We start from the raw sequence: 22,753 nt of genomic DNA on the forward strand, positions 1-22,753 counted from the left end.
CATTAGAGCCCTCCTGCGGGGTGCACCTCCGGCCCCGGATTTCAAATCAGGTTTTGGGCGGCCGGATAAGCCTCGCGGCCCGGCAGCGTATCCCCGGCTCTCGCTGGTGGGGCCGAGTCAGTTTTTGCGCCCGAGTCGAAGCGTAACTGGAGATGAGCCCTTTCGCGGTCAACGAAGTCCGAGGAAGAAATCTTTAGCGGGCACCCACGTAACGCTCCCCGTCCGGCACCCACGGCGGGACCGACGCCGCCCGCTGCCAGATGCCGCACTCGGGCTGGAAGCCATGGTTTATCCGTGCCGAACAGCTGATCGCACGATGACATTGGGACCGACTTGGCAACTCCCCGAGAGCCCTCCTGCGGGGTACACTATTAAACGTGGATTTCAAGTCAGTTTGGGGCGGCCGTGTCAGACATGCAGCCCAGCAGCCAATCCTCGGCCTCAGGGAAAGCGCTCGTTTACTCCGCCGTCAGTTCCTCTGCCGAGTTCGAGTGCCGCCGGGCAAGCCACTGGTACTCCCCAGTCTCCTCCTCCAAGGCCGGTCCGCCCGAGGGCCACCGGGCGGCGCCGGCCGGCCCTCCGCGCTCGACCTCCTCCCCCCGCTGCTGGACCCCACCACGCCTCTCCCAGAAGTCGCTCCCGAAGCAGCGACGTCGTCCTACCCGGCCTGCCAGGATCGGCCCGTCTGCGGGGCGGGCAAATCCCTCGGATCGAAAGGTTTAGTTTTAGCAGATCACAGCAAAGCGGCTGCTCTACTGGGCACGACACCCCAATCCATACCCAAGTCGTCTGCAAGTGATCTGGCGTCCCTCTCGAGACGGCGGTTCGGCTTGCACCGGAGTTCCCGGCCCCCGGGCAGGGGCCGTGGGCGGAGTCGGCCCGGCCCCCCTCCAGGCAAAAGCGGGTGGGCGCTGACGCGGGCCGCACACCGGCAGAGATTTCGACTTAGAGGCGTTTAGCCGTAATCTCTCGGGTGGTAGTCTCGCACCACCGGCCTGTCGACTGAGCGCCTGAACCAGGGGTCCGAATCTGCGGTTCCTCTCGTACTGAGCAGGATTGCCGTGACGGCGACCTCTCATCAGTAGGGTAAAACTACCTGTCTCACGGCGGTCCAAAGCCAGCTCACGTTCCCCATTGGTGGGTGAACAATCCAACGCTTCGCAATGATAGGAAGAGCCGACATCGAAGGATCAAACAGCAACATCGCTATGAACGCTTGGCTGCAACTACCCAGTTATCACTGTGGTAACATTTCTGATACCTCTCGCTTCAAACTGCAAAGCTCAAAAGGATCGATAGGCCACGCTTTCACGGTCTGTATTCATGCTGAAAATCAGATTCAAACGAGCTTTTGCCCTTTTGCTCCGCGCGAGGTTTCCGTCCTCGCTGAGCTCGCCTTAGGACACCTGCGTTACCCTTTGACAGATGTACGGCCCAGTTTAAGTCCCCGACTGAAGCTGTCGCCGGAGCGGGTGGCGGCCGGCCGCGTAGCGCCAGAAGACTGGGCCCGCTCCCCGCCTCACCGGCTAAGTAAAGAAACCACGAGAGTAGTGGCATTTCAGCGTCGGGCCTGGGGCCCTCCCACCTATCCTACACCCCCCCGTGTCTCTTCACAAGGTCAGACTAGAGTCAAGCTGATTCTGCCAAGCCCGTTCCCTTGGCTGTGGTTTCGCTAGATAGATAGGGACAGTGGGAATCTCGTTAATTCATTCATGGGCGTCACTAATTAGATGACGAGGCATTTGGCTACCTTAAGAGAGTCATATCACCTCGCGTCAGCGCCCCGGCTGCAGACGTCGCGATGCTCTGTTTTTCATTAGACAGTCGGATTCCCCTGGTCCGTACCAGTTCTGAGCCGGCTGTTGGGCGCCGGCCGAAGCGGCCGCAGCGAGGACTGTCCACGAGGCGGGCCCCAGGCCGGTCCGGGCTCGCCCGGCGCCGCAGACGCGGCGCTCTAGGGGGCCGCAGCCCCTAGCTCCGGACCAGCCGATTCCAGGGATCCCGCCCCTTAGCAAGAAAAGGTAACTCCTCCTGGGTCCCCGACCGGCGTCTGGGGCTCGCTTGCTTCGCAGATCGGACCGCCAAGGAGGACGGAGGGCTCCGCCTGCGGGTTTGGGAATATTGACCCGATTCCGTTTCGCCCGGGGGGCGAGGCCCCGGCCCCGCCAGGAGGGGGGCGCCCGCCTCCGCTGGGAGCGGAACCTCCCTGGGGCTTAGGATCGACTGACCCATGTACAACTGCTGATCGCATGCAAGCCTTCTCCGCCACTCGGCCCTCGAGGATCTCACTCCAATATTTGCTACTACCACCAAGATCTGCGCCCGCGGCGGCTCCACGCGGCCTGGCGGCCGGCGCTTCGACGCGCACCGCGGCGGCCCTCCTACTCGTCGGGGCGTACCACCCGGCCGGCGGTCCCACTCGCTCTCTGCCCCGACAGCCAGGTGTGGGCGGCACTCTCAGTGCCATTCATTTTCAGGGCTAGTCGACTTCCATGGCCACCGGCCTGCTGCCCGTATTAAGCAACGCCTTTTCTGGGCTCTGATGAACGTCGGCCCCAAATGCGGCGCCCCAACCCGGCGGGTCCTCTCGCCCGACCTGAGGTCGATGGGTTCGCAATAGGCCTCGGCTTCTCACTCTCTCTCGCCTCTCAGGGCCCGCCCGGCGCCTCGGCGGCTGCCAGGAATGGGGGCTTCCCTCCGCGGCCCTCTCTTCTCTCTCTCGGCGCTGGGCGCCCGCTCCCTCTCCGGCAGTCCACTCGGAGATCTGCCACGGGGCCGGCGGCATTTGGTCCCCGCTGGCCGGGTCCGGGTCTCCCCTTTTTCTTTCTCGGCCTGCCCTGCCTGCCTGCCTGGCCTCATTTCCGGCGCGCTCCCTCGAGGCCGCCTGTGTCTTTCTTGTTCGGCTCGGGGGCACGACCGGCGCTCGTTTTTGGGCGGATACTCAGCGCCGACCTCCCCTGGGGAACGACCCGCCCGGCCGGTGCCCCTCGCCTACCTGCCTGCCTTGCCCGCAGATCTCCCATATCATCCTCGCCAGAGAGCGGGGGGAACCCGCGCCGCAACCTACCGGTCTCTTTGCACTCCCCTTGTTGCCGCCTGCAGCCAGTGTCCTCGCTGGGGCCTCCCGGCGGGGCGGCGGGCTGCCACTTTTTCCGCACCTCCCGTCCCGGGGCTCTCCGGCAAGGCCGGCCGCGGCCCGGGAGCGGCTTTTCCGACACCTCTGGGCAAGGCCGGGTGGGCCGGCCGACGTTCTTCTGGGCATGAAGGGTCGGGCCGGCCGCGCAGAGAAACCCGTTAACGGAGCGCCCGGAGGGCCTCCCGGCGGGACGGCGAGCAGCCACTTTCCTTGAGCCGCTCCGGAGCGGGGCTTGTCCAGACCCCAGGGGGAATCGCTCCGGAGGCTTGGGCTCCACCCTGCAGGAATTGCCGTATTGTATGGACAATATATGGCTGTACTGATTTCTGGCAGCTGGAGCTGAGCTCCAGACCACCCTCCCCCTATAAATAGGCAAACCAGGGAGTGGGGGTTAAGGTCCAAAACGCTCTCATTGAAATACGCACGTTTTGGGCCCAACCTGTCCCGGGGCAAAGCCCTCTCAGAGGCCTTGGGTGGGCCGGCGAGCCGATGGACGCCATGCCTGAAGCGCCCGGCCCGCTCTCCGCGGGCAACCCCGGACATCCGAACCTCTCGGACCAGGTTTTCCGAAAAAGGCGATTCACCGCGCCGCACCACGCAACCCGCCGGCATGGAGCCGTTTTCGCCCGGGGAAGCGTGTCGGAAATGCACGGCTTTAGAGGGTCCGCGTGCGGCTGCGGCGGGTTTTTTTCCCCAGGACGGCAATTCGCCGCGGAGACACCCTCCCCCCTATAAAAAGGCAAACCAGGGAGTGGGGGTTAAGGTTCAAAACGCTCTCATTGAAATACGGACGTTTGGGGCCCAACAGACCCCGACGAGTGACGCTCTCTAGAGCTGGGGTGCCTCGCCGACGCGTTGGCAAGTGGGGACGAGTCGGTTTTTGCGCCCGAGTCGGATCGAAACTGGAGATCCGACCTTTCGTGCACCACCAAATCCGGGGAAGAAATCTTCAGCGGGCGCCCACACAACGCCGCCCGTCCGACACCCACAGCGGATCCAGCGCCGCCCGCTGCGAAACTCCGCCCTCAGGCCCGAGGCCCCGGTCCCTATCCGCCCGCTTGCACGTGGCGCCACTCCCATTAGAGCCCTCCTGCGGGGTGCACCTCCGGCCCCGGATTTCAAATCAGGTTTTGGGCGGCCGGATAAGCCTCGCGGCCCGGCAGCGTATCCCCGGTTCTCGCCAGTGGGGCCGAGTCAGTTTTTGCGCCCGAGTCGAAGCGTAACTGGAGATGAGCCCTTTCGCGGTCAACGAAGTCCGAGGAAGAAATCTTCAGGGGGCACCCTCGTAACGCTCCCCGTCCGGCACCCACGGCGGGACCGACGCCGCCCGCTGCCAGATGCCGCACTCGGGCTGGAAGCCATGGTTTATCCGTGCCGAGCAGCTGATCGCACGATGGCATTGGGACCGACTTGGCAACTCCCCTAGAGCCCTCCTGCGGGGTACACTATTAAACGTGGATTTCAAGTCAGTTTGGGGCGGCCGTGTCAGACATGCAGCCCAGCAGCCAATCCTCGGCCACAGGGGAAGCGCTCGTTCAGTCCGCCGTCAGTTCCTCTGCAGAGTCCGAGTGCCGCCGAGCCCGCCGCTGGTCCTCCCCGGTCTCCTCCTCCAAGGCCGGTCCGCCCGAGGGCCACCGGGCGGCGCCGGCCGGCCCTCCGCGCTCGACCTCCTCCCCCCGCTGCTGGACCCCACCACGCCTCTCCCAGAAGCCGCTCCCGAAGCAGCGACGTCGTCCTACCCGGCCCGCCAGGATCGGCCCGTCTGCGGCGCGGGCAAATCCCTCGGATCGAAAGGTTTGGTTTTAGCAGATCACAGCAAAGCGGCTGCTCTACTGGGCACGACACCCCAATCCATACCCAAGTCGTCTGCAAGTGATCTGGCGTCCCTCTCAAGACGGCGGTTCGCCTTGCGCCGGAGTTCCCGGCCCCCGGGCAGGGGCCGCCGGCGGAGTCGGCCCGGCCCCCCTCCAGGCAAGAGCGGGTGGGCGCTGACGCGGGCCGCACACCGGCAGAGATTTCGACTTAGAGGCGTTTAGCCGTAATCTCTCGGGTGGTAGTCTCGCACCACCGGCCTGTCGACCGAGCACCTGAACCAGGGGTCCGAATCTGCGGTTCCTCTCGTACTGAGCAGGATTGCCGTGACGGCGACCTCTCATCAGTAGGGTAAAACTACCTGTCTCACGGCGGTCCAAAGCCAGCTCACGTTCCCCATTGGTGGGTGAACAATCCAACGCTTCGCAATGATAGGAAGAGCCGACATCGAAGGATCAAACAGCAACATCGCTATGAACGCTTGGCTGCAACTACCCAGTTATCACTGTGGTAACATTTCTGATACCTCTCGCTTCAAACTGCAAAGCTCAAAAGGATCGATAGGCCACGCTTTCACGGTCTGTATTCATGCTGAAAATCAGATTCAAACGAGCTTTTGCCCTTTTGCTCCGCGCGAGGTTTCCGTCCTCGCTGAGCTCGCCTTAGGACACCTGCGTTACCCTTTGACAGATGTACCGCCCCAGTCAAACCCCCAGACTGAAGCTGTCGCCAGAGCGGGTGGCGGCCGGCCGCGTAGCGCCAGAAGACTGGGCCCGCTCCCCGCCTCATCGGCTAAGTAAAGAAACGACGAGAGTAGTGGTTTTTCAGCGTCGGGCCTGGGGCCCTCCCACCTATCCTACACCCCCCGTGTCTCTTCACAAGGTCAGACTAGAGTCAAGCTGATTCTGCCAAGCCCGTTCCCTTGGCTGTGGTTTCGCTAGATAGATAGGGACAGTGGGAATCTCGTTAATCCATTCATGCGCGTCACTAATTAGATGACGAGGCATTTGGCTACCTTAAGAGAGTCATAGTTACTCCCGCCGTTTACCCGCACTTCGCTGAATTTCTTCACTTTGACATTCAGAGCACTGGGCAGAAATCACCTCGCGTCAGCGCCCCGGCTGCAGACGTCGCGATGCTCTGTTTTTCATTAGACAGTCGGATTCCCCTGGTCCGTACCAGTTCTGAGCCGGCTGTTGGGCGCCGGCCGAAGCGGCCGCAGCGAGGACTGTCCACGAGGCGGGCCCCAGGCCGGTCCGGGCTCGCCCAGCGCCGTAGCTCCGGACCAGCCGATTCCAGGGATCCCGCCCATTAGCAAGAAAAGGAAACTCTTCCCGGGTCCCCGACCGGCGTCTGGGGCTCGCTTGCTTCGCAGATCGGACCGCCAAGGAGGACGGAGGGCTCCGCCTGCGGGTTTGGGAATATTGACCCGATTCCGTTTCGCCTGGGGGGCAAAGGCCCTGGCCCCGCGAGGAGGGGGGCGCCCGCCTCCGCTGGGAGCGGAACCTCCCTGGGGCTTAGGATCAACTGACCCATGTACAACTGCTGATCGCATGCAAGCCTTCTCCGCCACTCGGCCCTCGAGGATCTCACTCCAATATTTGCTACTACCAACAAGATCTGCGCCCGCGGCGGCTCCACGCGGCCTGGCGGCCGGCGCTTCGACGCGCACCGTGGCGGCCCTCCTACTCGTCGGGGCGTACCACCCGGCCGGCGGTCCCACTCGATCTCTGCCCCGACGGCCAGGTGTGGGCGGCACTCTCAGTGCCATTCATTTTCAGGGCTAGTCGACTTCCATGGCAACCGGCCTGCTGCCCGTATTAAGCAACGCCTTTTCTGGGCTCTGATGAGCGTCGGCCCCAAATGCGGCGCCCCAACCCGGCGGGTCCTCTCGCCCGACCTGAGGTCGATGGGTTCGCAATAGGCCTCGGCCTCTCACTCTCTCTCTCGCCTCTCAGTTCCCGCCCGGCGCCTCGGCGGCTGCCAGGAATGGGGGCTTCCCTCCGCGGCCCTCTCTTCTCTCTCTCGGCGCTGGGCGCCCGCTCCCTCTCCGGCAGTCCACTCGGAGATCTGCCACGGGGCCGGCGGCACTCGGTCCCCGCTGACCGGGTCCGGGTCTCCCCTTTTTCTTTCTCGGCCTGCCCTGCCTGCCTGCCTGGCCTCATTTCCGGCGCGCTCCCTCGAGGCCGCCTCTGTCTTTCTTGTTCGGCTCGGGGGCACGACCGGCGCTCGTTTTGGGGCGGATACTCAGCGCCGACCTTCCCCGGGGAACGACCCGCCCGGCCGGTGCCCCTCGCCTACCTGCCTGCCTTGCCCGCAGATCTCCCATATCATCCTCGCCAGAGAGCGGGGGAACCCGCGCCGCAACCTTCCGGTCTCTTTGCACTCCCCTTGTTGCCGCCTGCAGCCAGTATCCTGGCGGGGGCGTCCCCGCCCGGCTTGTCGGCGGGCCGCCACTTTTTCCGCACCTCCCGTCCCGGGGCTCTCCGGCAGGGCCGGCCGCGGCCCGGGAGCGGCCTTTCCGACACCTCTGGGCAAGGCCGGGCGGGCCGGCCGACGCTCTTCTGGGCATGAAGGGTCGGGCCGGCCACGCAGAGAAACGCCGTTAACGGAGCGCCCGGAGGGCCTCCCGGCGGGACGGCGAGCAGCCACTTTCCTTGAGCCGCTCCGGAGCGGGGCTTGTCCAGACCCCAGGGGGAATCGCTCCGGAGGTTTGGGCTCCACCCTGCAGGAATTGCCGTATTGTATGGACAATATATGGCTGTACTGAATTCTGGCAGCTGGAGCTGAGCTCCAGACCACCCTCCCCCTATAAATAGGCAAACCAGGGAGTGGGGGTTAAGGTCCAAAACGCTCTCATTGAAATACGCACGTTTTGGGCCCAACCTGTCCCGGGGCATAGCCCTCTCAGAGGTCTCGGGTGGGCCGGCAAGCCGATGGACGCGATGCCTGAGGCGCCCGGCCCGCTCTCCGCGGGCAACCCCGGACATCCGAACCTCTCGGACCAGGTTTTCCGAAAAAGGCGATTCACTGCGCCGCACCACGCAACCCGCCGGCATGGAACCGCTTTCGCCCGGGGAAGCGTGTCGGAAATGCACGGCTTTAGAGGGTCTGCGTGCGGCTTCTGGGGTTTTTTTCTCCCAGGACGGCAATTCGCCGCGGAGACACCCTCCCCCCTATAAAAAGGCAAACCAGGGAGTGGGGGTTAAGGTTCAAAACGCTCTCATTGAAATACGGACGTTTGGGGCCCAACAGACCCCGACGAGTGACGCTCTCTAGAGCTGGGGTGCCTCGCCGACGCGTTTGCAAGTGGGGGACGAGTCGTTTTGCGCCCGAGTCGGATCGAAACTGGAGATCCGACCTTTCGTGCACCACCAAATCCGGGGAAGAAATCTTCAGCGGGCGCCCACACAACGCCGCCCGTCCGACACCCACAGCGGATCCAGCGCCGCCCGCTGCGAAACTCCGCCCTTCAGGCCCGAGGGCCCCGGTCCCTATCCGCCCGCTTGCACGTGGCGCCACTCCCATTAGAGCCCTCCTGCGGGGTGCACCTCCGGCCCCCGGATTTCAAATCAGGTTTTGGGCGGCCGGATAAGCCTCGCGGCCCGGCAGCGTATCCCCGGTTCTCGCCAGTGGGGCCGAGTCAGTTTTTGCGCCCGAGTCGAAGCGTAACTGGAGATGAGCCCTTTCGCGGTCAACGAAGTCGAGGAAGAAATCTTCAGGGGGCACCCTCGTAACGCTCCCCGTCCGGCACCCACGGCGGGACCGACGCCGCCCGCTGCAGATGCCGCACTCGGGCTGGAAGCCATGGTTTATCCGTGCCGAGCAGCTGATCGCACGATGGCATTGGGACCGACTTGGCAACTCCCCTAGAGCCCTCCTGCGGGGTACACTATTAAACGTGGATTTCAAGTCAGTTTGGGGCGGCCGTGTCAGACATGCAGCCCAGCAGCCAATCCTCGGCCACAGGGGAAGCGCTCGTTCAGTCCGCCGTCAGTTCCTCTGAAGAGTCCGAGTGCCGCCGAGCCCGCCGCTGGTCCTCCCCGGTCTCCTCCTCCAAGGCCGGTCCGCCCGAGGGCCACCGGGCGGCGCCGTCCGGCCCTCGGCGCTCGACCTCCTCCCCCCGCTGCTGGACCCCACCACCCCTCTCCCAGAAGCCGCTCCCGAAGCAGCGACGTCGTCCTACCCGGCCCGCCAGGATCGGCCGTCTGCGGCGCGGGCAAATCCTCGGATCGAAGGTTTGGTTTTAGCAGATCACAGCAAAGCGGCTGCTCTACTGGGCACGACACCCCAATCCATACCCAAGTCGTCTGCAAGTGATCTGGCGTCCCTCTCAAGACGGCGGTTCGCCTTGCGCCGGAGTTCCCGGCCCCCGGGCAGGGGCCGCCGGCGGAGTCGGCCCGGCCCCCCTCCAGGCAAGAGCGGGTGGGCGCTGACGCGGGCCGCACACCGGCAGAGAATTTCGACTTAGAGGCGTTTAGCCGTAATCTCTCGGGTGGTAGTCTCGCCACCACCGGCCTGTCGACGCGAGCACCTGAACCAGGGGTCCGAATCTGCGGTTCCTCTCGTACTGAGCAGGATTGCCGTGACGGCGACCTCTCAATCAGTAGGGTAAAACTACTGTCTCACGGCGGTCCAAGCCAGCTCACGTTCCCCATTGGTGGGTGAACAATCCAACGCTTCGCAATGATAGGAAGGCCGACATCGAAGGATCAAACAGCAACATCGCTATGACCGCTTGGCTGCAACTACCCAGTTATCAGTGTGGTAACATTTCTGATACCTCTCGCTTCGAACTGCAAAGCTCAAAAGGATCGATAGGCCACGCTTTCACGGTCTGTATTCATGCTGAAAATCAGATTCAAACGAGCTTTTGCCCTTTTGCTCCGGCGCGAGGTTTCCGTCCTCGCTGAGCTCGCCTTAGGACACCTGCGTTACCCTTTGACAGATGTACCGCCCCAGTCAAACCCCCAGACTGAAGCTGTCGCCTAGAGCGGGTGGCGGCCGGCCGCGTAGCGCCAGAAGACTGGGCCCGCTCCCCGCCTCATCGGCTAAGTAAAGAAACGACGAGAGTAGTGGTTTTTCAGCGTCGGGCCTGGGGCCCTCCCACCTATCCTACACCCCCCGTGTCTCTTCACAAGGTCAGACTAGAGTCAAGCTGATTCTGCCAAGCCCGTTCCTTGGCTGTGGTTTCGCTAGATAGATAGGGACAGTGGGAATCTCGTTAATCCATTCATGCGCGTCACTAATTAGATGACGAGGCATTTGGCTACCTTAAGAGAGTCATAGTTACTCCCGCCGTTTACCGCACTTCGCTGATTTCTTCACTTTGACATTCAGAGCACTGGGCAGAAATCACCTCGCGTCAGCGCCCCGGCTGCAGACGTCGCGATGCTCTGTTTTTCATTAGACAGTCGGATTCCCTGGTCCGTACCAGTTCTCGAGCCGGCTGTTGGGCGCCGGCCGAAGCGGCCGCAGCGAGGACTGTCCACGAGGCGGGCCCCAGGCCGGTCCGGGCTCGCCAGCGCCGTAGCTCCGGACCAGCCGATTCAGGGATCCGCCCCTTAGCAAGAAAAGGAAACTCTTCCCGGGTCCCCGACCGGCGTCTTGGGCTCGCTTGCTTCGCAGATCGGACCACCAAGGAGGACGGAGGGCTCCGCCTGCGGGTTTGGGAATATTGACCCGATTCCGTTTCGCCCGGGGGGCAAAGGCCCCGGCCCCGCGAGGAGGGGGGCGCCCGCCTCCGCTGGGAGCGGAACCTCCCTGGGGCTTAGGATCGACTGACCCATGTACAACTGCTGATCGCATGCAAGCCTTCTCCGCCACTCGGCCCTCGAGGATCTCACTCCAATATTTGCTACTACCCACCAAGATCTGCGCCCGCGGCGGCTCCACGCGGCCTGGCGGCCGGCGCTTCGACGCGCACCGCGGCGGGCCTCCTACTCGTCGGGGCGTATTACCCGGCCGGCGGTCCCACTCGCTCTCTGCCCCCGACGGCCAGGTGTGGGCGGCACTCTCAGTGCCATTCATTTTCAGGGCTAGTCGACTTCCATGGCCACCGGCCTGCCTGCCCGTATCAAGCAACGCCTTTTCTGGGCTCTGATTAGCGTCGGCCCCAAATGCGGGCGCCCCAACCCGGCGGGTCCTCTCGCCCGACCTGAGGTCGATGGTTCGCAATAGGCCTCGGCCTCTCACTCTCTCTCGCCTCTCAGGCCCGCCCGGCGCCTCGGCGGCTGCCAGGAATGGGGGCTTCCCCTCCGCGGCCCTCTCTTCTCTCTCTCGGCGCTGGGCGCCCGCTCCCTCTCCGGCAGTCCACTCGGAGATCTGCCACGGGGCCGGCGGCATTTGGTCCCCGCTGGGCCGGGTCCGGGTCTCCCCTTTTTCTTTCTCGGCCTGCCCTGCCTGCCTGCCTGGCCTCATTTCCGGCGCGCTCCCTCGAGGCCGCCTCTGTCTTTCTTGTTCGGCTCGGGGGCACGACCGGCGCTCGTTTTGGGGCGGATACTCAGCGCCGACCTTCCCCGGGGAACGACCCGCCCGGCCGGTGCCCCTCGCCTACCTGCCTGCCTTGCCCGCAGATCTCCCATATCATCCTCGCCAGAGAGCGGGGGAACCCTCGCCGCAACCTTCCGGTCTCTTTGCACTCCCCTTGTTGCCGCCTGCAGCCAGTGTCCTGGCGGGGGCGTCCCGGCCCGGCGGGGCGGCGGGCCGCCACTTTTTCCGCACCTCCCGTCCCGGGGCTCTCCGGCGGGGCCGGCCGCGCCCGGGGAGCGGCCTTTCCCACACCTCGGGGCAGGGCCGGGCGGGCCGGCCGACGCTGTTCTGGGCATGAAGGGTCGGGCCGGCCGCGCAGAGAAACGCCGTTAACGGAGCGCCCGGAGGGCCTCCCGGCGGGACGGCGAGCAGCCACTTTCCTTGAGCCGCTCCGGAGCGGGGCTTGTCCAGACCCCAGGGGAATCGCTCCGAGGCTTGGGCTCCACCCTGCAGGAATTGCCGTATTGTATGGACAAATATATGGCTGTACTGATATCTGGCAGCTGGAGCTGAGCTCCAGACCACCCTCCCCTATAAATAGGCAAACCAGGGAGTGGGGGTTAAGGTCCAAAAACGCTCTCATTGAAATACGCACGTTTTGGGCCCAACCTGTCCCGGGGCAAAGCCCTCTCAGAGGCCTTGGGTGGGCCGGCGAGCCGATGGACGCTATGCCTGAAGCGCCCGGCCCGCTCTCCGCGGGCAACCCCGGACATCCGAACCTCTCGGACCAGGTTTTCCGAAAAAGGCGATTCACCGCGCCGCACCACGCAACCCGCCGGCATGGAGCCGTTTTCGCCCGGGGAAGCGTGTCGGAAATGCACGGCTTTAGAGGGTCCGCGTGCGGCTTCTGCGGGTTTTTTTTCTCCCAGGACGGCAATTCGCCGCGGAGACACCCTCCCCCCTATAAAAAGGCAAACCAGGGAGTGGGGTTACGGTTCAAAACGCTCTCATTGAAATACGCACGTTTGGGGCCCACCAGCCCCCGCCGAGTGGCGCCCTCGAGAGCCGGGGTGCCTCGCCGACGCGTTGGCAAGTGGGGACGAGTCGGTTTTTGCGCCCGAGTCGGGTCGAAACCGGAGATCCTACCTTTCGCGCACCACCAAGTCCGGGGAAGAAATCTTCAGCGGGCGCCCACGCAACGCCGCCCGTCGACACCCACAGCGGGACCGGCGCCCGTCCGCTGCGAGACTCCGCCCTCGGGCCCGAGGCCCGGTCCCTACCCGCCCGCTGGCACGTGGCGCCACTCCCATTAGAGCCCTCCTGCGGGGTGCACCTCCGGCCCCGGATTTCAAATCAGGTTTTGGGCGGCCGGATAAGCCTCGCGCCGGGCAGCGTATCCCCGGCTCTCGCCGGGGGGCCGAGTCAGTTTTTGCGCCCGAGTCGAAGCGTAACTGGAGATGAGCCCTTTCGCGGTCAACGAGGTCCGAGGAAGAAATCTTTAGCGGGCACCCACGTAACGCTCCCCGTCCGGCACCCACGGCGGGACTGACGCCGCCCGCTGCCAGATGCCGCACTCGGGGCTGGAAGCCATGGTTTATCCGTGCCGAACAGCTGATCGCACGATGCATTGGGACCGACTTGGCAATTCCCCGAGAGCCCTCCTGCGGGGTACACTATTAAACGTGGATTTCAAGTCAGTTTGGGGCGGCCGTGTCAGACATGCAGCCCAGCAGCCAATCCTCGGCCTCAGGGAAAGCGCTCGTTTACTCCGCCGTCAGTTCCTCTGCCGAGTTCGAGTGCCGCCGGGCCCGCCGCTGGTACTCCCCAGTCTCCTCCTCCAAGGCCGGTCGCCCGAGGGCCACCGGGCGGCGCCGGCCGGCCCTCCGCGCTCGACCTCCTCCCCCCGCTGCTGGACCCCACCACCCCTCTCCCAGAAGCCGCTCCCGCAGCAGCGACGTCGTCCGACCCGGCCGCCAGGATCGGCCCGTCTGCGGGCGGGCAAATCCCTCGGATCGAAAGGTTTAGTTTTAGCAGATCACAGCAAAGCGGCTGCTCTACTGGGCACGACACCCCAATCCATACCCAAGTCGTCTGCAAGTGATCTGGCGTCCCTCTCGAGACGGCGGTTCGCCTTGCGCCGGAGTTCCCGGCCCCCGGGCAGGGGCCGCGGGCGGAGTCGGCCCGGCCCCCCTCCAGGCAAGAGCGGGTGGGCGCTGACGCGGGCCGCACACCGGCAGAGATTTCGACTTAGAGGCGTTTAGCCGTAATCTCTCAGGTGGTAGTCTCGCACCACCGGCCTCTCGACCGAGCGCCTGAACCAGGGGTCCGAATCTGCGGTTCCTCTCCTACTGAGCAGGATTGCCGTGACGGCGACCTCTCATCAGTAGGGTAAAACTACCTGTCTCACGGCGGTCCAAAGCCAGCTCACGTTCCCCATTGGTGGGTGAACAATCCAACGCTTCGCAATGATAGGAAGAGCCGACATCGAAAGATCAAACAGCAACATCGCTATGAACGCTTGGCTGCAACTACCCAGTTATCACTGTGGTAACATTTCTGATACCTCTCGCTTCAAACTGCAAAGCTCAAAAGGATCGATAGGCCACGCTTTCACGGTCTGTATTCATGCTGAAAATCAGATTCAAACGAGCTTTTGCCCTTTTGCTCCGCGCGAGGTTTCCGTCCTCGCTGAGCTCGCCTTAGGACACCTGCGTTACCCTTTGACAGATGTACGGCCCAGTTTAAGTCCCCGACTAAAGCTGTCGCCGGAGCGGGAGGCGGCCGGCCCCGTAGCGCCAGAAGACTGGGCCCGCTCCCCGCCTCACCGGCTAAGTAAAGAAACCACGAGAGTAGTGGCATTTCAGCGTCGGGCCTGGGGCCCTCCCACCTATCCTACACCCCCCCCGTGTCTCTTCACAAGGTCAGACTAGAGTCAAGCTGATTCTGCCAAGCCCGTTCCCTTGGCTGTGGTTTCGCTAGATAGATAGGGACAGTGGGAATCTCGTTAATTCATTCATGCGCGTCACTAATTAGATGACGAGGCATTTGGCTACCTTAAGAGAGTCATAGTTACTCCCGCCGTTTACCCGCACTTCGCTGAATTTCTTCACTTTGACATTCAGAGCACTGGGCAGAATTCACATCGCGTCAGCGCCCCGGCTGCAGACGTCGCGATGCTCTGTTTTTCATTAGACAGTCGGATTCCCCTGGTCCGTACCAGTTCTGAGCCGGCTGCTGGGCGCCGGCCGAAGCGGCCGCAGCGAGGACTGTCCACGAGGCGGGCCCCAGGCCGGTCCGGGCTCGCCCAGCGCCCTAGCTCCGGACCAGCCGATTCCAGGGATCCCGCCCCTTAGCAAGAAAAGGAAACTCTTCCCGGGTCCCCGACCAGCGTCTTGGGCTCGCTTGCTTCGCAGATCGGACCGCCAAGGAGGACGGAGGGCTCCGCCTGCGGGTTTGGGAATATTGACCCGATTCCGTTTCGCCCGGGGGGCAAAGGCCCCGGCCCCGCGAGGAGGGGGGCGCCCGCCTCCGCTGGGAGCGGAACCTCCCTGGGGCTTAGGATCGACTGACCCATGTGCAACTGCTGATCGCATGCAAGCCTTCTCCGCCACTCGGCCCTCGAGGATCTCACTCCAATATTTGCTACTACCACCAAGATCTGCGCCCGCGGCGGCTCCACGCGGCCTGGCGGCCGGCGCTTCGACGCGCACCGCGGCGGCCCTCCTACTCGTCGGGGCGTATCACCCGGCCGGCGGTCCCACTCGCTCTCTGCCCCGACGGCCAGGTGTGGGCGGCACTCTCAGTGCCATTCATTTTCAGGGCTAGTCGACTTCCATGGCCACCGGCCTGCTGCCCGTATTAAGCAACGCCTTTTCTGGGCTCTGATGAACGTCGGCCCCAAATGCGGCGCCCCAACCCGGCGGGTCCTCTCGCCCGACCTGAGGTCGATGGGTTCGCAATATGCCTCGGCCTCTCACTCTCTCTCGCCTCTCAGGGCCCGCCCGGCGCCTCGGCGGCTGCCAGGAAGGAGGGCTTCCCTCCGCGGCCCTCTCTTCTCTCGGCGCTGGGCGCCCGCTCCCTTTCCGGCGGTCCACTCGGAGATCTGCCACGGGGCCGGCGGCACTCGGTCCCCGTTGGCCGGGTCCGGGCCTCCCCTTTTTCTTTCTCGGCCTGCCCTGCCTACCTGGCCTCCTTTCCGGCGTGCTCCCTCAAGGCTGCATGTGTCTTTCTTGTTCGGTTTGGGGGCACGACCGGCGCTCGTTTGTGGGGCGGATACTCAGCGCCGACCTCCCCCGGGGAACGACCCGCCCGGCCGGTGCCCCTCGCCTACCTGCCTGCCTTGCCCGCAGATCTCCCATACCATCCTCGCCAGAGAGCGGGGGGACCCCGCGCCGCAACCTACCGGTCTCTTTGCACTCCCCTTGTTGCCGCCTGCAGCCAGTGTCCTCGCTGGGGCCTCCCGGCGGGGCGGCGGGCTGCCACTTTTTCCGCACCTCCCGTCCCGGGCTCTCCGGCAGGGCCGGCCGCGGCCCGGGAGCGGCCTTTCCGACACCTCTGGGCAAGGCCGGGCGGGCCGGCCGACACTCTTCTGGGCATGAAGGGTCGGGCCGGCCGCGCAGAGAAACGCCGTTAACGGAGCGCCCGGAGGGCCTCCCGGGCGGGACGCCGAGCAGCCCCTTTCCTTGAGCCGCTCCGGAGCGGGGCTTGTCCAGACCCCAGGGGGAATCGCTCCGGAGGCTTGGGCTCCACCCTGCAGGAATTGCCGTATTGTATGGACAATATATGGCTGTACTGATTTCTGGCAGCTGGAGCTGAGCTTCAGACCACCCTCCCCCTATAAATAGGCAAACCAGGGAGTGGGGGTTAAGGTCCAAAACGCTCTCATTGAAATACGCACGTTTTGGGCCCAACCTGTCCCGGGGCAAAGCCCTCTCAGAGGCCTTGGGTGGGCCGGCGAGCCGATGGACGCTATGCCTGAAGCGCCCGGCCCGCTCTCCGCGGGCAACCCCGGACATCCGAACCTCTCGGACCAGGTTTTCCGAAAAAGGCGATTCACCGCGCCGCACCACGCAACCCGCCGGCATGGAGCCGTTTTCGCCCGGGGAAGCGTGTCGGAAATGCACGGCTTTAGAGGGTCCGCGTGCGGCTTCGGCGGGTTTTTTTCTCCCAGGACGGCAATTCGCCGCGGAGACACCCTCCCCCCTATAAAAAGGCAAACCAGGGAGTGGGGGTTAAGGTTCAAAACGCTCTTATTGAAATACGGATGTTTGGGGCCCAACAGACCCCGACGAGTGACGCTCTCTAGAGCTGGGGTGCCTCGCCGACGCGTTGGCAAGTGGGGACGAGTCAGTTTTTGCGCCCGAGTCGGATCGAAACTGGAGATCCGACCTTTCGTGCACCACCAAGTCCGGGGAAGAAATCTTCAGCGGGCGCCCACACAACGCCGCCCGTCCGACACCCACAGCGGATCCAGCGCCGCCCGCTGCGAGACTCCGCCCTCGGGCCCGAGGCCCCGGTCCCTATCCGCCCGCTGGCACGTGGCGCCACTCCCATTAGAGCCCTCCTGCGGGGTGCACCTCCGGCCCCGGATTTCAAATCAGGTTTTGGGCGGCCGGATAAGCTTCGCGTCCCGGCAGCGTATCCCCGGCTCTCGCCGGTGGGGCCGAGTCAGTTTTTGCGCCCGAGTCGAAGCGTAACTGGAGATGAGCCCTTTCGCGGTCAACGAAGTCCGAGGAAGAAATCTTCAGGGGGCACCCTCGTAACGCTCCCCTTCCGGCACCCACGGCGGGACCGACGCCGCCCGCTGCCAGATGCCGCACTCGGGCTGGAAGCCATGGTTTATCCGTGCCGAGCAGCTGATCGCACGATGGCATTGGGACCGACTTGGCAACTCCCCTAGAGCCCTCCTGCGGGGTACACTATTAAACGTGGATTTCAAGTCAGTTTGGGGCGGCCGTGTCAGACATGCAGCCCAGCAGCCAATCCTCGGCCACAGGGGAAGCGCTCGTTCAGTCCGCCGTCAGTTCCTCTGCCGAGTCCGAGTGCCGCCGAGCCCGCCGCTGGTCCTCCCCGGTCTCCTCCTCCAAGGCCGGTCGGCCCGAGGGCCACCGGGCGGCGCCGGCCGGCCCTCGGCGCTCGACCTCCTCCCCCCGCTGCTGGACCCCACCACCCCTCTCCCAGAAGCCGCTCCCGAAGCAGCGACGTCGTCCTACCCGGCCCGCGAGGATCGGCCCGTCTGCGGCGCGGGCAAATCCCTCGGATCGAAAGGTTTAGTTTTAGCAGATCACAGCAAAGCGGCTGCTCTACTGGGCACGACACCCCAATCCATACCCAAGTCGTCTGCAAGTGGTCTGGCGTCCCTCTCGAGACGGCGGTTCGGCTTGCGCCGGAGTTCCCGGCCCCCGGGCAGAGTCCGGGGGAGGAGTTGGCCCGGCCCCCCTCCAGGCAAAAGCGGGTGGGCGCTGACGCGGGCCGCACACCGGCAGAGATTTCGACTTAGAGGCGTTTAGCCGTAATCTCTCGGGTGGTAGTCTCGCACCACCGGCCTGTCGACCGAGCGCCTGAACCAGGGGTCCGATTCTGCGGTTCCTCTCGTACTGAGCAGGATTGCCGTGACGGCGACCTCTCATCAGTAGGGTAAAACTACCTGTCTCACGGCGGTCCAAAGCCAGCTCACGTTCCCCATTGGTGGGTGAACAATCCAACGCTTCGCAATGATAGGCTCGCCCAGCGCCCTAGCTCCGGACCAGCCGATTCCAGGGATCCCGCCCCTTAGCAAGAAAAGGAAACTCTTCCCGGGTCCCCGACCGGCGTCTTGGGCTCGCTTGCTTCGCAGATCGGGCCGCCAAGGAGGACGGAGGGCTCCGCCTGCGGGTTTGGGAATATTGACCCGATTCCGTTTCGCCCGGGGGGCAAAGGCCCCGGCCCCGCGAGGAGGGGGGCGCCCGCCTCCGCTGGGAGCGGAACCTCCCTGGGGCTTAGGATCGACTGACCCATGTACAACTGCTGATCGCATGCAAGCCTTCTCCGCCACTCGGCCCTCGAGGATCTCACTCCAATATTTGCTACTACCACCAAGATCTGCGCCCGCGGCGGCTCCACGCGGCCTGGCGGCCGGCGCTTCGACGCGCACCGCGGCGGCCCTCCTACTCGTCGGGGCGTACCACCCGGCCGGCGGTCCCACTCGCTCTCTGCCCCGACGGCCAGGTGTGGGCGGCACTCTCAGTGCCATTCATTTTCAGGGCTAGTCGACTTCCATGGCCACCGGCCTGCTGCCCGTATTAAGCAACGCCTTTTCTGGGCTCTGATGAACGTCGGCCCCAAATGCGGCGCCCCCGACCCGGCGGGCCCTCTCGCCCGACCTGAGGTCGATGGGTTCGCAATAGGCCTCGGCCTCTCACTCTCTCTCGCCTCTCAGGGCCCGCCCGGCGCCTCGGCGGCTGCCAGGAAGGAGGGTTTCCCCTCTTCTCTCTCTCGGCGCTGGGCGCCCGCTCCCTTTCCGGCGGTCCACTCGGAGATCTGCCACGGGGCCGGCGGCACTCGGTCCCCGTTGGCCGGGTCCGGGCCTCCCCCTTTTTCTCGGCCTGCCCTGCCTACCTGGCCTCCTTCCAGCGTGCTCCCTTAAGGCTGCCTGTGTCCTTTCTTGTTCGGTTTTGGGGCACGACCGGCGCTCGTTTGTGGGGCGGATACTCAGCGCCGACCTCCCCCGGGGAACGACCCGCCCGGCCGGTGCCCCTCGCCTACCTGCCTGCCTTGCCCGCAGATCTCCCATACCATCCTCGCCAGAGGGCGGGGGGAAACCCGCGCCGCAACCTACCGGCCTCTTTGCACTCCCCTTGTTGCCGCCTGCAGCCAGTGTCCTCGCTGGGGCCTCCCGGCGGGGCGGCGGGCTGCCACTTTTTCCGCACCTCCCGTCCCGGGGCTCTCCGGCAAGGCCGGCCGCGGCCCGGGAGCGGCCTTTCCGACACCTCTGGGCAAGGCCGGGCGGGCCGGCCGACGCTCTTTTGGGCATGAAGGGTCGGGCCGGCCGCGCAGAGAAACCCGTTAACGGAGCGCCCGGAGGGCCTCCCGGCGGCACGGCGAGCAGCCACTTTCCTGAGCCGCTCCGGAGCGGGGCTTGTCCAGCCCCAGGGGGAATCGCTCCGGAGGCTTGGGCTCCACCCTGCAGGAATTGCCGTATTGTATGGACAATATATGGCTGTACTGATATCTGGCAGCTGGAGCTGAGCTCCAGACCACCCTCCCCCTATAAATAGGCAAACCAGGGAGTGGGGGTTAAGGTCCAAAACGCTCTCATTGAAATACGCACGTTTTGGGCCCAACCTGTCCCGGTGCAAAGCCCTCTCAGAGGCCTTGGGTGGGCCGGCGAGCCGATGGACGCCATGCCTGAAGCGCCCGGCCCGCTCTCCGCGGGCAACCCCGGACATCCGAACCTCTCGGACCAGGTTTTCCGAAAAAGGCGATTCACCGCGCCGCACCACGCAACCCGCCGGCATGGAGCCGTTTTCGCCCGGGGAAGCGTGTCGGAAATGCACGGCTTTAGAGGGTCCGCGTGCGGCTTCTGCGGGTTTTTTTTCTCCCAGGACGGCAATTCGCCGCGGAGACACCCTCCCCCCTATAAAAAGGCAAACCAGGGAGTGGGGGTTAAGGTTCAAAACGCTCTCATTGAAATACGCACGTTTGGGGCCCAACAGACCCCGACGAGTGACGCTCTCGAGAGCCGGGGTGCCTCGCCGACGCGTTGGCAAGTGGGGACGAGTCGGTTTTTGCGCCCGAGTCGGGTCGAAACCGGAGATCCTACCTTTCGCGCACCACCAAGTCCGGGGAAGAAATCTTCAGCGGGCGCCAACGCAACGCCGCCCGTCCGACACCCACAGCGGGACCGGCGCCTCCGCTGCGAGACTCCGCCCTCGGGCCCGAGGCCCCGGTCCCTACCCGCCCGCCGGCACGTGGCGCCACTCCCATTAGAGCCCTCCTGCGGGGTGCACCTCCGGCCCCGGATTTCAAATCAGGTTTTGGGCGGCCGGATAAGCCTTGCGGCCCAGCAGCGTATCCCCGGCTCTCGCCGGTGGGGCCGAGTCTGTTTTTGCGCCCGAGTCGAAGCGTAACTGGAGATGAGCCCTTTCGCGGTCAACGAAGTCTGATGAAGAAATCTTTAGCGGGCACCCACGTAACGCTCCCCGTCCGGCACCCACGGCGGGACTGACGCCGCCCGCTGCCAGATGGCGCACTCGGGCTGGGAGCCATGGGTTTATCCGTGCCGAACAGCTGATCGCACGATGGCATTGGGACCGACTTGGCAACTCCCCGAGAGCCCTCCTGCGGGGTACACTATTAAACGTGGATTTCAAGTCAGTTTGGGGCGGCCGTGTCAGACATGCAGCCCAGCAGCCAATCCTCGGCCTCAGGGAAAGCGCTCGTTTACTCCGCCGTCAGTTCCTCTGCCGAGTTCGAGTGCCGCCGGGCCCGCCGCTGGTACTCCCCAGTCTCCTCCTCCAAGGCCGGTCCGCCCGAGGGCCACCGGGCGGCGCCGGCCGGCCCTCCGCGCTCGACCTCCTCCCCCCGCTGCTGGGCCCCACCACCCTCTCCCAGAAGCCGCTCCCGCAGCAGCGACGTCGTCCGACCCGGCCCGCCAGGATCGGCCCGTCTGCGGGGCGGGCAAATCCCTCGGATCGAAAGGTTTAGTTTTAGCAGATCACAGCAAAGCGGCTGCTCTACTGGGCACGACACCCCAATCCATACCCAAGTCGTCTGCAAGTGATCTGGCGTCCCTCTCGAGACGGCGGTTCGCCTTGCGCCGGAGTTCCCGGCCCCCGGGCAGGGGCCGCGGGCGGAGTCGGCCCGGCCCCCCTCCAGGCAAGAGTGGGTGGGCGCTGACGCGGGCCGCACACCGGCAGAGATTTCGGATTAGAGGCGTTTAGCCGTAATCTCTCAGGTGGTAGTCTCGCACCACCGGCCTGTCGACCGAGCGCCTGAACCAGGGGTCCGAGTCTGCGGTTCCTCTCGTACTGAGCAGGATTGCCGTGACGGCGACCTCTCATCAGTAGGGTAAAACTACCTGTCTCACGGCGGTCCAAAGCCAGCTCACGTTCCCCATTGGTGGGTGAACAATCCAACGCTTCGCAATGATAGGAAGAGCCGACATCGAAGGATCAAACAGCAACATCGCTATGAACGCTTGGCTGCAACTACCCAGTTATCACTGTGGTAACATTTCTGATACCTCTCGCTTCAAACTGCAAAGCTCAAAAGGATCGATAGGCCACGCTTTCACGGTCTGTATTCATGCTGAAAATCAGATTCAAACGAGCTTTTGCCCTTTTGCTCCGCGCGAGGTTTCCGTCCTCGCTGAGCTCGCCTTAGGACACCTGCGTTACCCTTTGACAGATGTACGGCCCAGTTTAAGTCCCCGACTAAAGCTGTCGCCGGAGCGGGAGGCGGCTGGCCCCGTAGCGCCAGAAGACTGGGCCCGCTCCGCGCCTCACCGGCTAAGTAAAGAAACCACGAGAGTAGTGGCATTTCAGCGTCGGGCCTGGGGCCCTCCCACCTATCCTACACCCCTCCCGTGTCTCTTCACAAGGTCAGACTAGAGTCAAGCTGATTCTGCCAAGCCCGTTCCCTTGGCTGTGGTTTCGCTAGATAGATAGGGACAGTGGGAATCTCGTTAATTCATTCATGCGCGTCACTAATTAGATGACGAGGCATTTGGCTACCTTAAGAGAGTCATAGTTACTCCCGCCGTTTACCCGCACTTCGCTGAATTTCTTCACTTTGACATTCAGAGCACTGGGCAGAAATCACATCGCGTCAGCGCCCCGGCTGCAGACGTCGCGATGCTCTGTTTTTCATTAGACAGTCGGATTCCCCTGGTCCGTACCAGTTCTGAGCCGGCTGCTGGGCGCCGGCCGAAGCGGCCGCAGCGAGGACTGTCCACGAGGCGGGCCCCAGGCCGGTCCGGGCTCGCCCAGCGCCCTAGCATCCGGACCAGCCGATTCCAGGGATGCCGCCCCTTAGCAAGAAAAGGAAACTCTTCCGGGGTCCCCGACCAGCGTCTTGGGCTCGCTTGCTTCGCAGATCGGACCGCCAAGGAGGACGGAGGGCTCCGCCTGCGGGTTTGGGAATATTGACCCGATTCCGTTTCGCCCGGGGGGCAAAGGCCCCGGCCCCGCGAGGAGGGGGGCGCCCGCCTCCGCTGGGAGCGGAACCTCCCTGGGGCTTAGATCGACTGACCCATGTGCAACTGCTGATCGCATGCAAGCCTTCTCCGCCACTCGGCCCCTCGAGGATCTCACTCCAATATTTGCTACTACCACCAAGATCTGCGCCCGCGGCGGC

General features: G+C 64.6%; 5 pseudogenes; all 5 read right to left on the reverse strand.

Annotated features, from left to right (window-relative positions):
* Window positions 1-698: 698 nt before the first annotated feature.
* On the reverse strand, window positions 699-1,901 carry LOC147795158 (large subunit ribosomal RNA; annotated as a pseudogene).
* A 3,010-nt stretch (window positions 1,902-4,911) lies between these two features.
* LOC147795159 (large subunit ribosomal RNA) lies at window positions 4,912-6,266 on the reverse strand (annotated as a pseudogene).
* A 2,903-nt stretch (window positions 6,267-9,169) lies between these two features.
* Window positions 9,170-10,522, reverse strand: LOC147795160 (large subunit ribosomal RNA; annotated as a pseudogene).
* Window positions 10,523-13,419: 2,897 nt separating this feature from the next.
* On the reverse strand, window positions 13,420-14,778 carry LOC147795161 (large subunit ribosomal RNA; annotated as a pseudogene).
* A 6,300-nt stretch (window positions 14,779-21,078) lies between these two features.
* LOC147795162 (large subunit ribosomal RNA) lies at window positions 21,079-22,438 on the reverse strand (annotated as a pseudogene).
* Window positions 22,439-22,753: the final 315 nt, after the last annotated feature.

Source organism: Acanthaster planci, unplaced genomic scaffold (genome assembly GCF_054643075.1).
Source record: "Acanthaster planci isolate LZ-2023a unplaced genomic scaffold, COTS_SCS Contig144, whole genome shotgun sequence".
In the NCBI taxonomy this organism is placed as follows: Eukaryota; Metazoa; Echinodermata; class Asteroidea; order Valvatida; family Acanthasteridae; genus Acanthaster; species Acanthaster planci.